Source organism: Diceros bicornis, chromosome 22 (genome assembly GCF_020826845.1).
Source record: "Diceros bicornis minor isolate mBicDic1 chromosome 22, mDicBic1.mat.cur, whole genome shotgun sequence".
Classification (NCBI taxonomy): Eukaryota; Metazoa; Chordata; class Mammalia; order Perissodactyla; family Rhinocerotidae; genus Diceros; species Diceros bicornis.
Genome location: NC_080761.1, coordinates 2,978,202 through 2,997,290, shown reverse-complemented (window position 1 = coordinate 2,997,290; position 19,089 = coordinate 2,978,202). Strand labels below are relative to the sequence as shown.

At 37.5% G+C, this 19,089-nt stretch overlaps 1 pseudogene; it reads left to right on the top strand.

Moving 5' to 3' along the window:
- The first annotated feature begins 519 nt into the window (after positions 1-519).
- Positions 520-18,716, top strand: LOC131419843 (contactin-associated protein-like 3B; annotated as a pseudogene).
- The last annotated feature ends 373 nt before the right edge of the window (positions 18,717-19,089 follow it).

Sequence of the window (19,089 nt, the reverse complement as noted above, 5' to 3'; positions counted from 1 at the left end):
TCTAGAGATCTGTTGCACAAGATTGTGCGTATAGTTAACACTGATGTACTGTACATTTAAAAATAGTTGATGGTCAATTTTATGTTATGTGTTTTTTAACAATAAAAAAGGCATATAAACAGAAAGTTACAGAATCGTGTCTAAACTAAGAGGCCCCTCAACATGTGGTATGTGTTAAATTGTGCCCCTCTTCCAAAAAAAGATATTGAAGTCCTAACCCTCATTAGTTGTAAATATGACCTTATTTGGAACTAGAGTCTATGCAGATGATCAAGTTAAGATGAGCGCATTAGGGCAGGCCTTAGTCCAATATGACTGTGTCCTTTTGGGGAAACTTGGACACAGAGACAGATACATATAGAGGGAAGATGATATGATGGCATGAGGAGAATGCCGTCTACAAGATCATCTCTTGATCTCCTAGCTGGTCTTTCTCACTACTTTTGCTTTGGCTTCCTTAGCTTTTTCTCAACACAGAGTTAGAATCCTCAAAATAATCACCATTTGGGTGTTAATATCATGGCTACACAACATGAATGTTCAGAACCCCCCAGGCAAGGTTTGTATAGATAATTAATGTTCAGCAGTAAAAATTCTGTCAGCTTTTGTCTTGTGACTTTTTCTTTTAGTCTTTTTGTAAATAGAGTCATTTTGGAATTCAGCTTCCTTCAGTACTGAGACTTCATACCTTCATTTCCCTACTTTCCATGGAGAACTTACTGCTGACATATAGTTCTTCTTTAGGACCACAGTTTCCTCTGGTGTGTTTGTGGAGAACCTGGGGATCACAGACTTTACCAGGATAGAGCTACGTGGTAAGTTGTCCACTCTGGACAACTCATGGGATGCCCATTTAGTAAGCAGTAAAACCTTTAGCAGAACAAAATTTTAAAGTATTGTCATTCTTACTCTATCAGTTGTATTTCCTTAATAAATACTAAAATTCAATGATTTTAGTTAATCATTTTTAAGAGAAAGAGAAAGTTTCTCTCTTTAAGAGAAACTATGAGGCAGGAAGCATGTAATAATCCATAAAAATGTCATGCCTTCTCTTGACTATAGCTGAGTGCAGCTTTAACCAAACTCATCAAATGACTAATTGTCTACTGAATTATTAAAATATTTTACCAGATACATTGTTTTTCATTTACCCAAAGCTTAATTTATTATTGTCAAAATTTACACTCAGTGTTTTTAAAATTAAATGAGGCATTGAACCATTTTTAAATAAAATTATTTATACATATAAAACAGATACTATTTAGTATTCCAGCTATGGATAAATATTTTTACTATTTAGGACTTAGCAAGATTGAATAATAAATTCTGAGGATAAATATGTTAAAGTCAGTTTTGTGTGTTTGGTTTTGTTCCTCCAGGATACAAATTTATTTTGCCCTCCTTCTCCAACTCAGAGTAACATTTTCCTCTATCAATGTCATTATCTCCTGTCATAATGAGCATGTCATGGTGTTTTCTTATGTCTACTCAAGGCTAAATTTTCTCCCCTGTGAATTAACTTGAGCAATATTCATATCTAATATTTTTAGCTCCCACAGAAGTGACCTTTTCCTTTGACATGGGGAATGGACCTTGTGAGGTCACAGTGAAGTCACTCGCTCCCTTTGATGACAATTGGTGGCAACTTGTGAGGGCAGAGAGGACCATTAAAGAAGCATCTCTTCAAGTCGATCAGCATCCTCGAAAGATACACCTTGCCCTGGCTGATGGCCACATCCATTTACAGCTCAACAGCCAGCTCTTCATTCGTGAGCAATGTTGGTTTATAAGTGAACTGTGGTGTGAATGCAGAGATGGAGCAAGAGGAAATCATAACTATGAAAGCAGTGATAAGAACAATTGCAGACAACAAATGCTACTACTATTGGCACTATTTATTGATGTTAGTAGGTTCCAGGAACTTGCTGTGTACTTCTTATTTGAGATCTTATTTTGAGGTGCTATTGTCATCTGTTAACCAGCCTCAGAGATGTGGCGTAACCAACGAGTAAGAGGGATCCACACCCGTGATAGCTGATTCCCAAGCTTGAACAATTGGTATTACAGATGACTGGCATTCGTGACAGCTACATTTTATCAACACCATTAGTGTGAGAATTAGACATTTGTATCCATTTCTTCAGTCTCAATTCTCAGTGGAGTTAGAGAACTTGTCTTATAATTGGGACAGAAGTCCTCCAGTGTTTCCTCAAAAACAGACCATAGAAGACCTGAGTAGCCGAAGCCACAGACATAGCGAGTCTGTCCACGGTGAGACTTTCACCAGCCCCTCTCCTGGTTGGCCTCATTCCTCTTCTGCCTTCTGTTGCTGTCTCATCACAGGCTCCATGTTTATAACCAGGTCTGCTCCTTTACTTTTGCAGCCCATTCATTTAAACCTTACAGCTCTGGGTAATGAACGTCTTTCCTTCCCTTTGCGTATTTATTGTTTTATCATTGTTTATTTTTCTCATGGGGGAAAATATATTTTGCTGTATACTTTTCAAACTAGTCTACTCCAACTTAGGAACCAAGCATATTTAGGAAGTAGCTCTCACTTGCTCATTTCTTATGCAAATGAGCAAATAAGGACACAGTCCAATTAGAAACTGGACTAAATCGCAGTTACCTCACAGCCTACTTTGCAGGAGGGTGCATACAACTTCCAGGTACAAAATGCTACCTGGTGAGTTCATATGTGTACGAGTCTGTGGCGAGGGGAGGAAAGGGTGGCCCGTGGAGAGGTGTATATTCCATGGCCCCATAGAACCCAGCTTTAAATAAGGTTGGTTCCTATATTAGGGTGAGATGAGATCTCTTCAAAGGACTTTAAACCATCAAACTGACTGAAAAAAGGAAAACACAGATGAGTGAAATTAAGGAACTTTATTTTTTCATTTAAAATCCTGGAGATTATTTAACAGAATACCTAGGAATATTTTTAACATGAAAATCCACCTAAGTCAGCTTTCACATGAAGGTAGATAAAACTGTGGTAGATGAATCTCTGGCTTCAGAACTGCCCACGAAGCTGGTTGAACTCTGATTTGTGGACACACCCCCAGGCCCACTGAATCAGAATCTCTGGGAAGAGGCTCAAGAATCTGCATTTTCCACAAACTCTCCAGGTAATTCCTGTGCTCCAAATATGGAGGATTATTGCCTTAATAATGGTATTTGTCCACACCCAAGTGTTGTAGACTTCTCTGAATAGTTCCTTTAGCATTCAAATCTGACGTGATGAAATACACACATATGTGTTGTTCAGTTAGTGTTCACTACTGTGTCCCCAGAGAGGCATGGATGGAGTAAGGGACAACTTGGATAAGATCCTGTGGTTGGTTTCATCCTTGCCAAGCTTCCCTTTCTTTGCTTCTCAATCTCTTTTCATACTTTATTTTGAGAGTTCACCCAAGAAAGAAATTTATCTACATATATTCTTCGTATTGTGAAAATTTTGATAGTTCATACATAGCCATTATAATGCACACCATTGTTCATAAAAGTAAAATAATGTCGATGTGGATTATGTTTTACTCTTTGTAATGAGACTAAAGTGAAAATCTGTCTTAACTGAAGTTAAAGAAATACTTTTAAAATAATTATTGGCCAAGCTTACTATGTTTAAAAGTGATGTGAATCAGTGTTTTATTCAATATCATTTAGAGTTTCATGATATCGTATAACAAGTTGTGTTTTAAAAATCATATATGTCACAAAACTTTTTGACAAATTGCAATTTTTGCCACTCTCCATAGGCCTGAGTTTGAAATGGACGTACAATCCTGAAAACAAGAGCAAGGAACACATTTCCATTTGTGGTGTTTCCATTGTAGGTGGAACAGCAACCAGACAGAGAGGCTTTCTGGGATGCATTTGGTCTCTTTGGTTGAATGGGCTGGCCCTGGATCTGGAAGAAAGAGCATTGGTGATGCCAGGGGTGGAGCCAGGGTGTCCAGGACACTGCAGCAGCTACAGACACTTGTGTCGTAATGGAGGGAGATGTAGAGAAAAACTCAGGGGGATCACTTGTGACTGTGCCTTCTCTGCATATCACAGGCCATTCTGTTCAAATGCTAAGTGTGACCAAGGAGCAGGTTATAGGGCAAGGATGGGAAACAAAGACTATGAAGAACATTCCATTTGACATTATAAGGAAAGGATAAGACTGTTTGAAATAGAATTATTTCTGTCCCAAATTGCTCTGTTGAATTTAGAAGGGGTATGACTCTATTTTTGAAAACTTCATGACTGTTAAATAGGATATCAGTCCTCTCTGGATCTCTTATTTGGAAGGTCTTTGTGTAACTTTCTGTCTTCTGTTCAATACTAATGCTCTCAAAATAATTTGGTTTTCAAAACTCTTATCTTTGGGCTGTTCTGATTTTAAGCCCCTTCAAGCATCATTTTTATTTGCGGCAATGAATTTTTAAAATTGCATTTTCTTACAAACAAATATATTAACTGGAAGGGAAAATACATATTTAATTAAATATTGACATGTAATAAACAGGACCACTCAGACATTTTGCTCTAAGATGTTTGTTCTTAGAGGAGTATGGGAGGTATCACTCAGCTTCTGCTCAGGTACAAGTCATGTTTTGAAAGAAAGGAAGCGACAGATTTTAGTATTAAGTAAACTATACTGACTTGTCTGAATATATTTGAACTTCGTGATACTTTCATGGAATGTCTTAGAATATTGAGTCATCAAAGCTCAATTTAATAGCTTTTTTAAAGTGTCCCTGGGCTGTCACATTTTTATGTTAAGCAGCACAATAGGCTTCAATTGCTACAAACATTGAGTGCTAGATTGAAACAACTCTTGGCTTTCAAAGAAATTTTGAGAATTAGTTATGTAGAAGTCATTGAAATTTTTAAAAGGTCACCTTTACAAGTCTTCTATTCATCGTCTTGAATAAGTTATAATTTAAGATCTAACAAATTGCATAGTTCTGGTATAGGTACAGAATCCTCTTTGTATATGAATGTCAACTTCAGGGGTGACCACTTCTTCATGAGCACAAGTATTGATTTCTAAATAATTCCCAGTTCACATTTGCTAAGTGCAATTTGAATGTTATTTTTGTAACCTAAAATTATATTAGACAGAGACATTGTATTGTAGGTGAATGGGAAAAGGCCCTCCAATGGCCAAGAGGTAAATTATGGTTAGATTACTTAATCTAATGAGAATGATCTAATTTTCAGTGAATTCTTTATCTTTTATGGAAATATAAAAAAGAGTGGAGTTGTATTCCAAAACAATGATAACTTCCTAATATCTTTCTTCTATTTATATGAGTGTGTGTATATATATACATATATGTGTGTGTGTGTGTATATACACATACATATAGTGCGTGTGTGTGTACATACGTGTACTAAACACATTTGAGGGAATTCATCTGATATAAAGTTAAAAAGTAAACTTTTCAGGGACTGGCCCAGTGGCTCAAGCGGTTAAGTGCCTGCGCTCTGTTGTGGTGGCCCGGGGTTTGCAGGTTCGGATCCTGGGCACACACCGACACACCACTTGTCATGCCATGCTGTGGCGGCGTCCCGTATAAAGTAGAGGAAGATGGGCACAGATGTTAGCTCAGGGCCAATCTTCCTTGGCAAAAAAAGAGGAGGATCGGCATTGGATGTTAGTTCAGGGCTGATCTTACACACACACACACACACACACACAAAGTAAACTTTTCATAGAATGTCTTGGGAGAAGCTGGAAAGCTCTTTATCTTCTCTCTCAGGACAATGTAGACACCACCATAGCTTAGCTTTTATTTTCCGGTGAACAATAAATTTGAGAAAGAACTTTTAACATAAAAGAAAATTTCTAGATGCTTATCTGGAAGATGTTGGTCATCAAATATGCCTCCTCCTAGCTACTGCAGGAGTGCTCCCTATAAAGATTTCAAAAGAGGACATTACATTTAAATTAAAAAATTGTGGTACTCAGAAAGTCACTTCCAGAATGGCCATCTAAGGATCTATAAATCCTCTCCCACGTGAAACAACCATAACTGGTGAAAATTACTATTAAAAACAAACCATTCACAGTCTCTAGAAAATGTCCTAAGAGAATATAGCAAATGAAGAAACATGTATTCAAGAAAATCTATGAAACCTTGGTAAGAGCAGCAAGAGTTTGAGGCATTTGAGCCAAGACTCACTCCCTGCCCTCCTCTCTCCCCCTCCCATCACCCCCAGCTCAGAATGATGGAAGCTCTACTCCATGTGGGTAAAGCCAAGAGGACAGAATTTCCTCTTTCCTCAGTTCTAACTCCATCAATGCAATTTTACCTCAAGAAGGGCAGGATGCCAGCATTTCTCATCACTCCCAGCTTTGTGTGAGAGGCAGAAGCAGCTGAGATACTGGGGCTCCTTTTGTACACCAAGTCCCCACCTCCAGGGAAGAAGCTCTTCAGGTATGACTCTTCCTGGAGTCAGAATAAGCCTCAAAGACTGAAATCAAGACTACTCCTGCAGAGAGACCTGAGTTTAATTGGATCAGACTGTGGAATAATCTATGCCTTGGATTATTATCAAAAACAATAAAGCAAACAGTTGGGAATTAGTGGAGGCTAACAACTGGGTGGGATACCAACAGAGGCAGACAGGTTAACATGGAGAAAAGGGAAAGAGACAGTCAAAGAGAGCCTTGCCAAAACCACTGTCATCCCAGGTGACTGTGAACAGGCTCAAAGCCATGCTCCATAAGGAGTGACATCAGAGGCTGCACACTTCAGGGGAAATGGACTTCACTGAAATAGTCCAGCCAAATCATTAGACAAACAAAAAATAAAACAATAATATCAGCAAGCCCTGGGGAGGGGGCAGGATTAATATCCTGAGTTGTTACCATATATTATTTAAAATGTCAAATTTTCACCCCCCCAACCAAATTGTGCAACATGCAAAGAAATAGGAAAGTGTGACCCATACACAGGGGGAAAGTAGGCAATAGAAATTGTCTTTGAGAGGGCCCAGATGTCAGACTTAGCAGGCAAAGATTTCAAAGCAATTATTATAAATATGTTCAAATTACTAAAGATAACCTTGCTCAGAGAAGTGAAGGAAAGTGTGATGACAACAGCTCATCAAATATAGAATTATAATAGAGGTAAAATTTATTTTTAAAAGAGAAACAAACAGAAATTCTAACATCAAATGTACAAAAATTGCAATGAAAAATTCACTAGAGAGATCTCAACAATAGATTTGTGCTTGAAGAAGAATTAGCAAACTTGAAGATGGATCAATAGAGATTATGCAATCTGAAGAACAGAGAGAGAAATAAGTATGAAGAAAAACGAACAGAGCATCAGAGAAATGTCAGACATCATTAAGCACACCTACATATATATATATATAATGAGAGTACTAGAAGAGGCAAGAGAGAATAGAGCAGAAAAAAATTTTTTTAAATAATAGTTGAAAACTTCCCCAAATTAATGAAAATCATTAATCTACACATCCAAGAAGCTCAATGAAATCCAAGTATATAAATACAAATAAATCCACACCCAGACATATCATGGTAAAAATGTTGAAAGCCGAAGACAAAAAGAAAATCTTAAAAGTAGTAAGAGAAAAATGATTCATGTACAAGGGACACCAAGATTAACAGCTGACTTCTTAGAAATGTAATGTGTTTACAAAAGAGAGAAGAAAGGAGACAGGTGGGAGAAAGCTGGAATAAGAACATGACATCAGATGGTGACCTGAATCCCAGGAACAAATGAAGAGAACCAGAAATGATAACTAAGAAGATTAATGTCACAGAGTCTATAAATATTTACTAACCTTTTTTTCTTTTCTCAGCTTCCTTAAAAGACGTCAAATTATATAAAATAATTATAACAATGTATTGTCAAAAACAGAGACCCTTAATGTAAGAGCTACATCTATAAAACTCTTAAAAGAAAACATGGGAGAAAGAAAGAATAAATTGGGCTTCATCAAAATTAAATATTTTGATATTCAAAGAGCTCCATCAAGAAAGTGAAAAGACAATCCAAAAAATGGGAGGAAATGTTTGCAAATCATGTATTTAATAAGGGTTCATATCCAAATTATATAAGGAACACTTACAACTGAATAATAAAAAGACAACCCATTTAAACAATGGGCAAAGCTTATGAATAGACATTTCTTCAACAAATATATATCAAAATGGTCAGTGAGCACATGAAAAGATGCTTGGCTACACTGGTCAGTAGAGAAATGCAAGTCAAAGCCACAATGAGGGCACCACTTCACATCCACTAAGATAGCTATAATTAAAGACAATAGGAAATGTTGGTGAGGATGTGGAGATATTGAAACCTTCATAAATTGCTTTTGCAATTTATGGTGCAGCTATATTGGAAAAAAAATTGGCAGTTCCTTAAAATGATAAAGATGGAACTTTCATAAGACTGAGAAATTATACTCCTACGTATATAGACCTAATAAAAATGAAAATTTACACATGACTGTTCCATAACAGCATTATTCATAATAGCCAAAAAGTAGAAACAACCCAGATCTGCATCAATTAATGGCTCAGCAAAATACAATGGAATATTATTCATCAGTATAAATAAATGCAGTACTGATATATGCTACAACATTGATGAACCTTCAAAATATCATGCTAAGTGTAAGAACCAGTCACAAAAGACCACAAACTACATGATTCCATTGATGTGGAATGTCCAGAATAGGAACATCAGTAGAAACAGAGTAGATTAGTGGTCGCCTAGACTGGGCTATGAGGAGAAAGAGAGAGTGACTGCTAACGGTATGGAGTATTTTTCAGGGTAGGGGTGATCAAAATGTTCTACAGTTGACTGTAGTGACAGCTGCACACGTCTATGAATATACTAAAAGTCACTGAATTTTACACTTTAATTGGGTTACTTGTATGGCATGTGAATATTTCAATAAAGGTGTTTAAAAAAACTAACCATTTAGAAAAAATTGGAACCCAAAGTGGAGAGCATTACTTTTAAATTATACATTTATACTGGAGAATTAGGCACGTAAATCTAAGATGAAGATAATTTGGAGAATTAAATGAAATCTTGTTATTCCATTCTGAGTTATGAGTATGTCAGGGTACTGTACTTTTTTCTTCATACTTTCTTTTTTAAAAAACTTAAAAAAGTGAAAATAAATCAAAACAAAACAAGAAAGCATTCTATTATGATTTTATCTCCCAGAATATTTAAGGATTGGATTCATTCTTTAAATATACTTAAAACAAGACCCTTGTGCTTACATTTTGTTTACGTAACAAAAATTTATCATTACAGAGATTTCTGCGTATTTTGAAACTGGCTCCTCAGTGATCTGATTGTCAAGAACATTACACCTTAAGTGAAAACTCCAGCTCTCGCTCTTCTTCATTACATGAGAATGTAACACCGACCAGAGAAATGATCACACTGAGCTTCCAAACTAGACGAACTCCAAGCTTATTGCTTTATGTGAGCTCTTTCTGTGAGGACTTTCTGTGAGGATAACTTTCAGTTATCCTCGCCAAAAATGGTGAATATCTTTTGTGTGAGAAAAGAAAACAAATCTGAATTAGAAAAACAGGACTGTAATGACATGGATTTTTTCAGAGTTCCAGCTACAAACAAGGAAAGAAAATTACATGCCTTCCAACTGTCATGTTTATTTCTTTGATTTTTCAGTACCATCCATAATGGTTATCATAAAGGCTAGCATTTCAAGATTAAATTAAGGTGATTTTCTCCCATTACAAGTATGATAATTTTACAGATTAGATATGAACTTGTACTTCTCATTATTGATAGGATGTCTTTAACAGTACATGATAATCTAAGTTGGTTTTGCAATTCGTTTTGAAATAAGCTATCTAGTTTACATATGAAGTATACTCCCTGCTCATTCTAAGCCAAGTAGAGGGGCATTAATATGGATATTATAGTAAAACCATATAAAAGCCAGTTTCCACAAGCAACAAACAGATACAATTGTTCTTTATCTCATCAGTGGATGAGAAGTCAGTCGTATCACAACTACATAAGAACAAAAGTGAAGTGACAGACTCTCAACCAGTGACAACCAGGGCATTCCAGGTTCTCACAGCTGGACCACAAGCCCAGCTTTTACTTTGTTTGTAGTGAGTTAGGACAGAAATTTAATTATAGAAAAACTTACAAAGCCTCTGACTACAGGACGTTAGTTAGCATCAGCTGTAGGAGTTGCGGGTAAGGAAGACGCGTCTGTGTAGGAGAGCAGTGTGTGCGCCAGGAGCTGCCAATGCTATACAGAACTGTCTCCTGACAAAACCCTCCCTTCCCATTTCTTGGTTATGGCAGCTTTAGAAAAAATTTCTGGTTATTGAAAAGAATCTTTAATTGTGCACATGTCAGTAATACATTAAAATAAGTCATATTAAAAGAAGTTATAAGTATAGAAACAATGTTATTATAGTATTACATGGAATTTCATCATTTCATAAAATAAATATCACAGTCATAATTAATTTAGAGCTGAGTTCAGAGTTTTCATATGTGTAATTTAAGCCTTTTCATTTAAGGAAGTGTTTATAGTCAATAAATTTGATCTTAACTTTTAAAATAGTATAATTGGCCTCAGAGTTTGGCATTTAAATAATCACTCTTCCAAGAAAGACACCTATTGAGAGCATCCAAATCTAAGCTGAATAGGTTCAAAAGTGCATGAAGTAAATAATAATAAAAATGCTCTAGAATCTGCATTAAGAGTTTTTGTAAATATTGTTTTAATTTAAAATGTCATTTATTTTCTTCTTTAGGAAGTTTGCAGATCAGGTAGAAGCTAGACAGACATCACGATCCTGATGCTTTTAACTTTGATTTTAAAAACATAGCTGATGGGCACCTTCACCAGGCGAAGAATAGTAGAGAAGCAGCAGTGGTCTTTCTAGAGGTAATGCAGCAAGCCCCAAAGCCAGAATAACTAATATTATGATTCCGAGAATGAACAACCTAATACTAAAATCTGATAATAAATATTAATAAAAGAACAACCCATTCAGTGCTGTTCTTCCATAAGTCAAGGATAGGAAGTCATATATAGCCAGGGTTTGGGGGAGGGGGAGCTGGTTGTTTATTTTGTTTTGTTTGGCTTTAGCAATGTGATTCTGTCAAAGTTATTATTAATATCTGACCATTTAAAACGTCAAGATGTCCTTATTTGTTTTACTTTACTCGGTAAGGAAATGTTGTCTAGTTTATCGTGGTGACTATTGATGGAATCCATTAATTGATATTTCAGTGGGGACCTGTCTCCATCTGATTATAAAAGAACATATACTATGGCAATTTAAACACAAGATTAACAACACACATGATTTTCACTAACATGGAAACAAATAAGAAAACGGACCTGAGTCAGAACAGAGTAAGTAATTATACATTGTCACTGGCGTTAGAAGGAAAACAGACTTTAAATCCACATAGAATAACATTTCTTGGCTTCCTGTTTCAAGTTTTCTCCAGAGAATGAGTAAAATTTAAGTTTCAAACGGCTGCTGTCCTCTTTTTGTGGATTCTGCCAATTATAGACACTTAACGTGTGAAGAGTAAAGCAGGGAGAGGGGTAGACAGTGGGATGGAGTGGCAGCTGCTGGCATTCTGGAATTGTTCACAAACAGCTTTCCCTCTAAATGATTGCTTGTTTGAAGGGAGTGTCTTTAACCTTTGAGGGAGCACTTACAAGTGATTTATTTTTATCATTTTTTCCTATTCTCTGTTTCCTTATCATTAACCCTGCACTTCCTTTTAATATTTGTTTCTCATGGGACACTTAATAGGTTAACCGGAGACCAAAGAGACAAGTTATCTTGTCATCAGGGACAGAATTCAATGCTGTCAAATCCCTCGTACTGGAAACGTTTTTAGGTAAAGGGAAGAAAAAGCCTTTTCTCCAAACACTTCAGATCATAGGTGTTATGTCACAAACTGGAAGCATTCATCATGCTGAAAGCAGCTCCTTGTCTTGTTTGAATAATAATTTCCCAGTGAGTGACAATCAAGGCAGAAATAGCACTCCTGTCTGAGTGTACGTGGAATCATGAGTACGTGCTGCCTGGTAGAGAGGCGAGGGCTCCCACACCTACCCTCTCACTTGGCAACCATGCAGAATGAATATGGCATTTTTCTAACACTTTTTGAAAAATGAAATGTTATCAAAGCAGATGCAGAATTCATAGATTACGTGTTAATTTGCATCAAATCCAGGGACCTTCATCCAATGATAAAACTAGGTTTAAATTGAAGACAAAAGAAATGTTTATTTTTCTTTCCACAGATGAAACAGTGTGAGCTCCCAAGTCCTGCTTTGCGAGGTTGTTTCTGTCCTCGGTGACTGCAGCATCTAACAGGAGAGATGAGGCATGTCATAAATATCTATTATGCAAGGTAGAAAGTTGCAATAATTGTACATGATATTAACAGGGGAACATTTTTGAAAGCAGCTTAGCTTTAAACTTACTGATCACATATAACTGAGGAAACTAATCTTTCTGTGAAGAAACATATCTGCCATATAAGTCAATTAAGAAAATTAGCTATATTATAAATAATAGGACGAGGATGAAAAAGTAGAATAATAATGTTTATTATATAACTTTTTCTTTCCTTACAATTAAATAAGTACATGGAGTTGAAGATGTTAATGTTTTTATTCAAGGATGGATATTCAAAGGCATGTAACTTAGGGTATAAAAATTAAAGTTCAAATTCATCAGTGAAGTATGTAGTCTGAAGGAACTGATCTCAGAAAATTGTAAATATTCATTTTGCCTGTGCCTGGAAGTGGAGATCATAATCAAAGGTTAATAAAAACTTCATATTTTGGACAACTTCATTTTAGGATTGGTTCTGCTCTAAGTCTTTTACTACTTTCAGATCATTTAATAATTACACCAAGATGATAATTTTATATGCAAATTTGTAGTGGTACAGGAAGTGCTTTATTTCTTTAACTTACAGTAAAATAAACCAACAAACTGGCTAACAGAGAAGCTCTAATTTCCCAAAGAGAGTTACCCAAAACAATCTGTGATAAGTTATCAGTATTTATTTCTCATGAGTCCCTGTGAATCATTAGTTCATCCATTTATTTCATGAGCATCTACTCTGTGCACTTCATGAGGCACTGAGAAGCCTATGAACGAGTGACACTGCACCCACCCCACCAAACTCACCTCAGCAGGGAACACAGGCAAGTATGGGAGCAATTATGATAAATTAACGCTCACATCCAATCTAATGTATTATCATGTACCCTAACGTGCTTTAGGACAAAATCATCCAGAGTCCATCATAATTAACATGCTGTTATCTTGCAATTTCTGAATTTTACTTAATGAAGATGATCCAGGTTAAGTTTTCCCAAGATTAACACAAGATCAATTCAGAGTATACCTAATTAAATGTAAACTCTTCAGATTTTGAATTCTCTACATAGCTTTGAATTTTATCAGAGATACAGTCTTGAAAAATGTGAACACTTAAAATACTATAATCCAGTAAAGGTGACCTATCATTTTTGTTAAGTTTTGTTTTTCCAACTACTTTGGTGTTATTGGTATTCTCTTGATTTTGCTTTTAGTGTTTAAAAATTAAAAAAACCACTAACTTAAAAAATATATATATATGTAAAAACAAAACAGGAAGAGCAGAAGCTTAAGATATGTCTTTTTGTCTTCCCCAGAAAATACAATAGCCTGTAAATAGTCACATACTAATACAGTTATGCTTAGAACCCTTAGGAGGTATCCATTCTGGGTAGAAGAAAAGAAAATCCACTGAAGGACTGTATTTCACATAAAGCTCTAGATATATGAGAATGCCAAATAATTTTCGTAACTAAATAGCTCTAAGAAATTCCCTTTGAGTTCTGTAAAGAGATGTTACAGAAGACATATAGCTTTAACATTTAAAACTCTGTTGACCTATGCATTTTTCATTATTTTTATGCTATGGTATTTATCTTATTTAGAAAGGATGTTATGTGTTGGGTCTAGGATTTAATTTTACTTGACTTACAACCTAATAAGTTAGCCTATTCCTGTTTTATGGATGCTGGCAGAAGACATAAGACTCCTGGGTCTATAGCTCATGGCAGAGCAAGCCCCATGAGCATCAGCATGTTTGTGTCATTTCCCGTTGGTCCTCAAATCTCATGGGGACAATGCTAGGGGTCCAGCATAATGCTGCACCTGCAGGAGGTTTGCACTGCAGCTGAGGTACACTGAGCTTGTGGAATCCACAGATTTTGTAGCAAGCAGTGAGCAAGCCTATTCTTTGTTCTAGAGGGAGACATGACCTCATCCTTCAAGGTGGCTTGCTCCATATACAACCCTGAGAAATGGCCTGGGTAAAGCACGGTCAGGGTCTTGCATTTCTTCGCATACCTAGCAAAAACATGCAGAGACACTCAGAGCCCGATGGAGACTGCCTCTCCCAACATTATAGAGTAAAAACAAACAAAAGTCTAAAATATATCAAGAAGACAGGAAATTTTATATTATTTTCAAGAAAAATCAAAGATTAATTATATCACTTAACCCCTCCTTATCTGTAAAATAAGGAGGCTGGACTAAATTATTTTCTAAGGTTCCCTTCAATAGAAAATTCTAAGATTTTCTAATTTAACCCATTAACTAGGAGTCACAGATGTTTTGGTCTTTGAAATCGTAAGTAATCAAGACCAGCGCTGTCCAGAAGAACTTTCTGTAACAATATAAATGTACTATATATCTTCTGTCCTCTATGGTAGTCTCTAGACACGTCTAAGCACTAGAAATGTGGCAGGTGCAACTGAGGAACTGAATTTTTAATTTTATTTAATTTTAATTGATTTGAATTTCAGTGGTCACATGTGAGTAGTATCTACCATATTGCCCCATGTATAGTCTATTTACTTATCTAGTCATTTTTTTCTTGAGTTCAACCAAGTGGCACACTTAGTGAAGACAGATATCTGTCTATTTGGCATGATTTCAGTGGGCTGGAAAGGCAGCTCTACCTCAGATGCTTTTGTCCACAACCTCAAGTGCTACTGTTTCAAATTTCATAGTTAGAGATTCATTCTTTTGCCTCAAAGTCTTTCCTCCTGTTAAAATACACATAGCCTTAAGAGTGTTATCACAAACCATAATCAGGTATTTATGCAAAAGTGCATTTATTCAAGAACAGGCTTTGATGGAAGAGAAGAGAGAATTGGAAGGGCCTGGGTGCTGGACCACTGGGTGAAGAAAGAGCACAGAAAGAGGAGGCCACACAGGCCAATTACACTTTTGAATAGAGCTAATCAGCTAAGAGAAGCAAGTGTTTTAACAGTGTTGCCTTGTCAAAGTAATAGGGAAGTAGAATTATATGCACATCACCACGGTGAGAGATGAGTTTTATTTGTTCTATTGATAAACAACTGCTAGCAGTGCTGGTCAAATGCCAGGAGTACACATTTGTCCTTGGGTTTCTTCCTGGTTGTGGCGTGGTTGCAGGTATACTTCAGAGAGGGCAAAGAAATTCCTTTCTTTAGGATTTTCCCTCTTCAAAAAGTATGTCTGCTGATCATCTTCTAAGTAAGTCATTTATTGAGAATGTAGGAAAGTTCTACTCAGTTTCATATCTCCCCTAAAGTTGTATGAATCTTCTCTAAAATGCAATTATTTAATGCAAGATCATATTGTATTTTATTGTATCAAACAAAAAATTATTCTGGGGGGCGGCCCCGTGGCGCAGCGGTTAAGTGCGCACGCTCCGCTGCTGGTGGCCTAGGTTTGGATCCCAGGCACAGACCGATGCACCGCTTGTCAAGCCACGTTGTGGCGGCATCCCATATAAAGTGGAGGAAGATGGGCATGGATGTTAGCCCAGGGCCAGTCTTCCTCAGCAAAAAGAAGAGGATTGGCAGATGTTAGCTCAGGGCTGATCTTCCTCACACCCACACAAAATATATATATATATATAATTAAAAAAAAAAAACCCAAAAATTATTCTGACACGTTAAAATGCTAAGGTAGACTTTATTCAGAACTGTTGCAACAGGTGTAGGGACCACTGCATTGGGGTCTTGCAGTGGGGGAGAGAGACTTGGCTCAATTCTGAATACAACAAGGAAAAGTGGGGATTTATAGCCAAAGAGCATAGTAGGGGGGGTCAGTGGATGGAAAAGTACTGTGAGGGTAGGATAATTCTTCCTAAACGGATCTAACTGGGTTCTTGCTGACAAGCCAGGATGATCAGATAGTATCTGATGGATGGTAGGAAACGAGGATGCTGATTAGATATCAAGGATGGGGGATTCTGGCTAAAACTAGGCAATGCAAAAATGATCATGGAAGCCCAAAAGTTGGGCCTAGTTGAGCAAGAGGCTCTGAGGACCCTGACTGAAGTTTGGTCAAGGAGAGAATCTTTGTCAATCGTGTCAAAGTTCTTTTTCAGAAGAAAAAAAAATCTAATTATATTAAGATTCTTACAATGGAAGAAACATAACAGAAAAAAAACATAAATGTAAAGGAAATTGTAATTCTGGTCAGGGAGTAAATGTATCAGAGTAAAACCAAAGAAAGGAGTGTAAGGAGGGAAAATTGAGAGATGAAAAAAGTAAAAACTTTCCAAGCATCATGTGTGGGGAAAGACGTGGGGACAAGACTGGGAGAAGGAGGGGAGAAAGAACACGTCAAATGGTTCATCCTACCGACGCGAGTGGAGGAAAGTGAGGGGTAGACTGTCTTGTTGAGAAAAGAATATCTTGTTTTCATATAATGGTGTAAAAAATACCTTGATTGTGAGCACTGGGAAAGTTGAAAAGAGCTCTCAAACTCCCAACAGGGAAAAAGGGAAATAAGAAAGAAACTGAGTAAACCAGCAAAATTTTAAAAAGGAAAAAGATGAAACAACCATGTGTTAAAAACAAGACAATAGGCCCAAAATGGAAGTTGTTTATACTAAGCCCCACTCACCAAACCCAGACTTAATTACAGTTTCAGCTCTTCCAGAAATGGAATCTTAAACCAGTCAATCAGGAATCCCCTGATCAGCACCCACTGAGTAGTCTGCCTAGTAGACCCCTGGCATCCCCTAAAGGAAAGTAACCTTACATAACCAACTCACTTTTTTTTTGCCCGTATAACTTCCTTGTTCCTGATCCCTTCTGCCTATAAAAGCCTTTCATTTTGTACAGCTCCTCAGACCTTTCTATCTGCTAGATCGGATGCTGCAAGATTTGAATCCATTTTTGCTCAAATAAACTCTTAAAATTTTTAATGCGCCTCGGTTTATCTTTTAACACGTAAAATAAAAAAGATAAAAATAATAAAATGAGATATAGTGGTTGTTACTCTAAGTGTCAGTGGACTAAATTCTGTGACTAGGTTAAAAAAAAAGTTAAATGCACTTAGAATATTGAAAAAAAAAGGGTGTGCACCAAGAGCTAGCAGGCAACAGCTAATAAAGTTAAGAAATGGCAATACTGCCATCAGACAAAACACAATTAAAGATTAGAAGAACTGAACAAGATAAAATGGGACACTATCTGCTAAGTACAATTTGTTAAGACAATATAAAAGTCAGAAATCTATATGCATCATACAATATAGCAGTTAATATAATAAGCAAAAACAATTAGGATTTCCAGATCTCTGTCCTCATCTCCAGGAGTCATTTTAATGTAATCCCCTGGATTATTGGCTGTGAGTCCTGTGAAAATTAATAAAAGAAACCTCAACAAAGTTGTAGTCAGAAGGCCTGAGAGGGAGCTCTTGGGCTCTAGCGCTCCTTGTCCATTACTGCACACAGGAAGAGAGGGCACTTGCATTTCCAGCAGGAAGCGGGCTACTACCTGACCATCCCAGCAGGAGGAAGACACATTCTCTTTCTGCCGGGCAACAAGCCGAACCAATGGAAAACTGCAGCTCGGCCAACGAGGAGCTGTTGCTATCCTGAATTCTCCAAGGAACTTTCATTTAGAACAGCCTCTCCCCACTCCCCCTTCTTCTCTGTAAAAGCAGCCCCCCTCCTGTGTTTTCTGGATTTGCCTACGGTTTGCCACAGCATGCACATCCCGGTTAACGATTCCTCTGGCTATTCCCGAATAAACTCATTTCGCAGGTAAATAACTGGCTATTTTATTTTAAAGTTGACAGTCCCATTAAAACTGTGTTTTAATTATCTATTTTAGAAAACTAAATGGCAGAGCCTTTCTTCCATTCATCCCACATACTTGCTTTCCCGTGAAGCTCTGTTATTTGCAGAAAGCCAGCTATTTGTATTTAAACCAACCATAGTTAAAAACCTGCCGCTCAAAACCCTGGCAACGGAGGTAGTGGCCCACAGGTACCTGCTCTGCCTGTCTTTTCCTAAGGAGAAAGGACAAAGGATGGGAAGGAGGTTTCGTTCGTCGCTGCCGTGCAGATGCGGGCTCTGCCTGCGTCCCCGTGTCCTAACCATGTGTTCCGCGTCTTCGGCCCGCGGAGAACTCCGGCGCGGACCCGGACACGCTGCGGGCCGGCGCGCGCGGCTTCCCTGGCTGCCCCTCGGCCGTGCGCCGCGCCCCGCCCCCCCGGCGGGCCCGCCCACGTCAACGTCCGCGGACACGCGGCCGCCGCGTCCCGCTGCGCGGAGGGGGTGGGGCCCGGAGCCCGGGCATCCGAGGCCACCCGCCGGCTGCCAGATGTTCAAAGCAATGGAAACCTGACTTAAGATCATCAGAGCACATACTTTGTGGCACTTTCTTTTAAAATGGCAATTTGCATAGTATAGATCCTTCCCTTTGACAAGATTTCACGTTTTATATTACTTGAAGTGTATTATTTTGAAATGTACAATTCAGTGGCATTAAGTACATTCACAATGTTGTGCAACCATGGCCACTATATATTTCACTTTTTTTAAATTGAGATAACATTAATTTATAACATTGTATAAATTTCAGGTGTATATCATTTTATTTTGCCTTCTGTATAGACTACACCATGTTCCCCACCAAAAGTCTAGTTTCCATCTAGTTTCACCATACACCTGTGTCTCTGTACACCTTACACCCCCACCCATCCCCCTTTCCCCTCTGGTAACC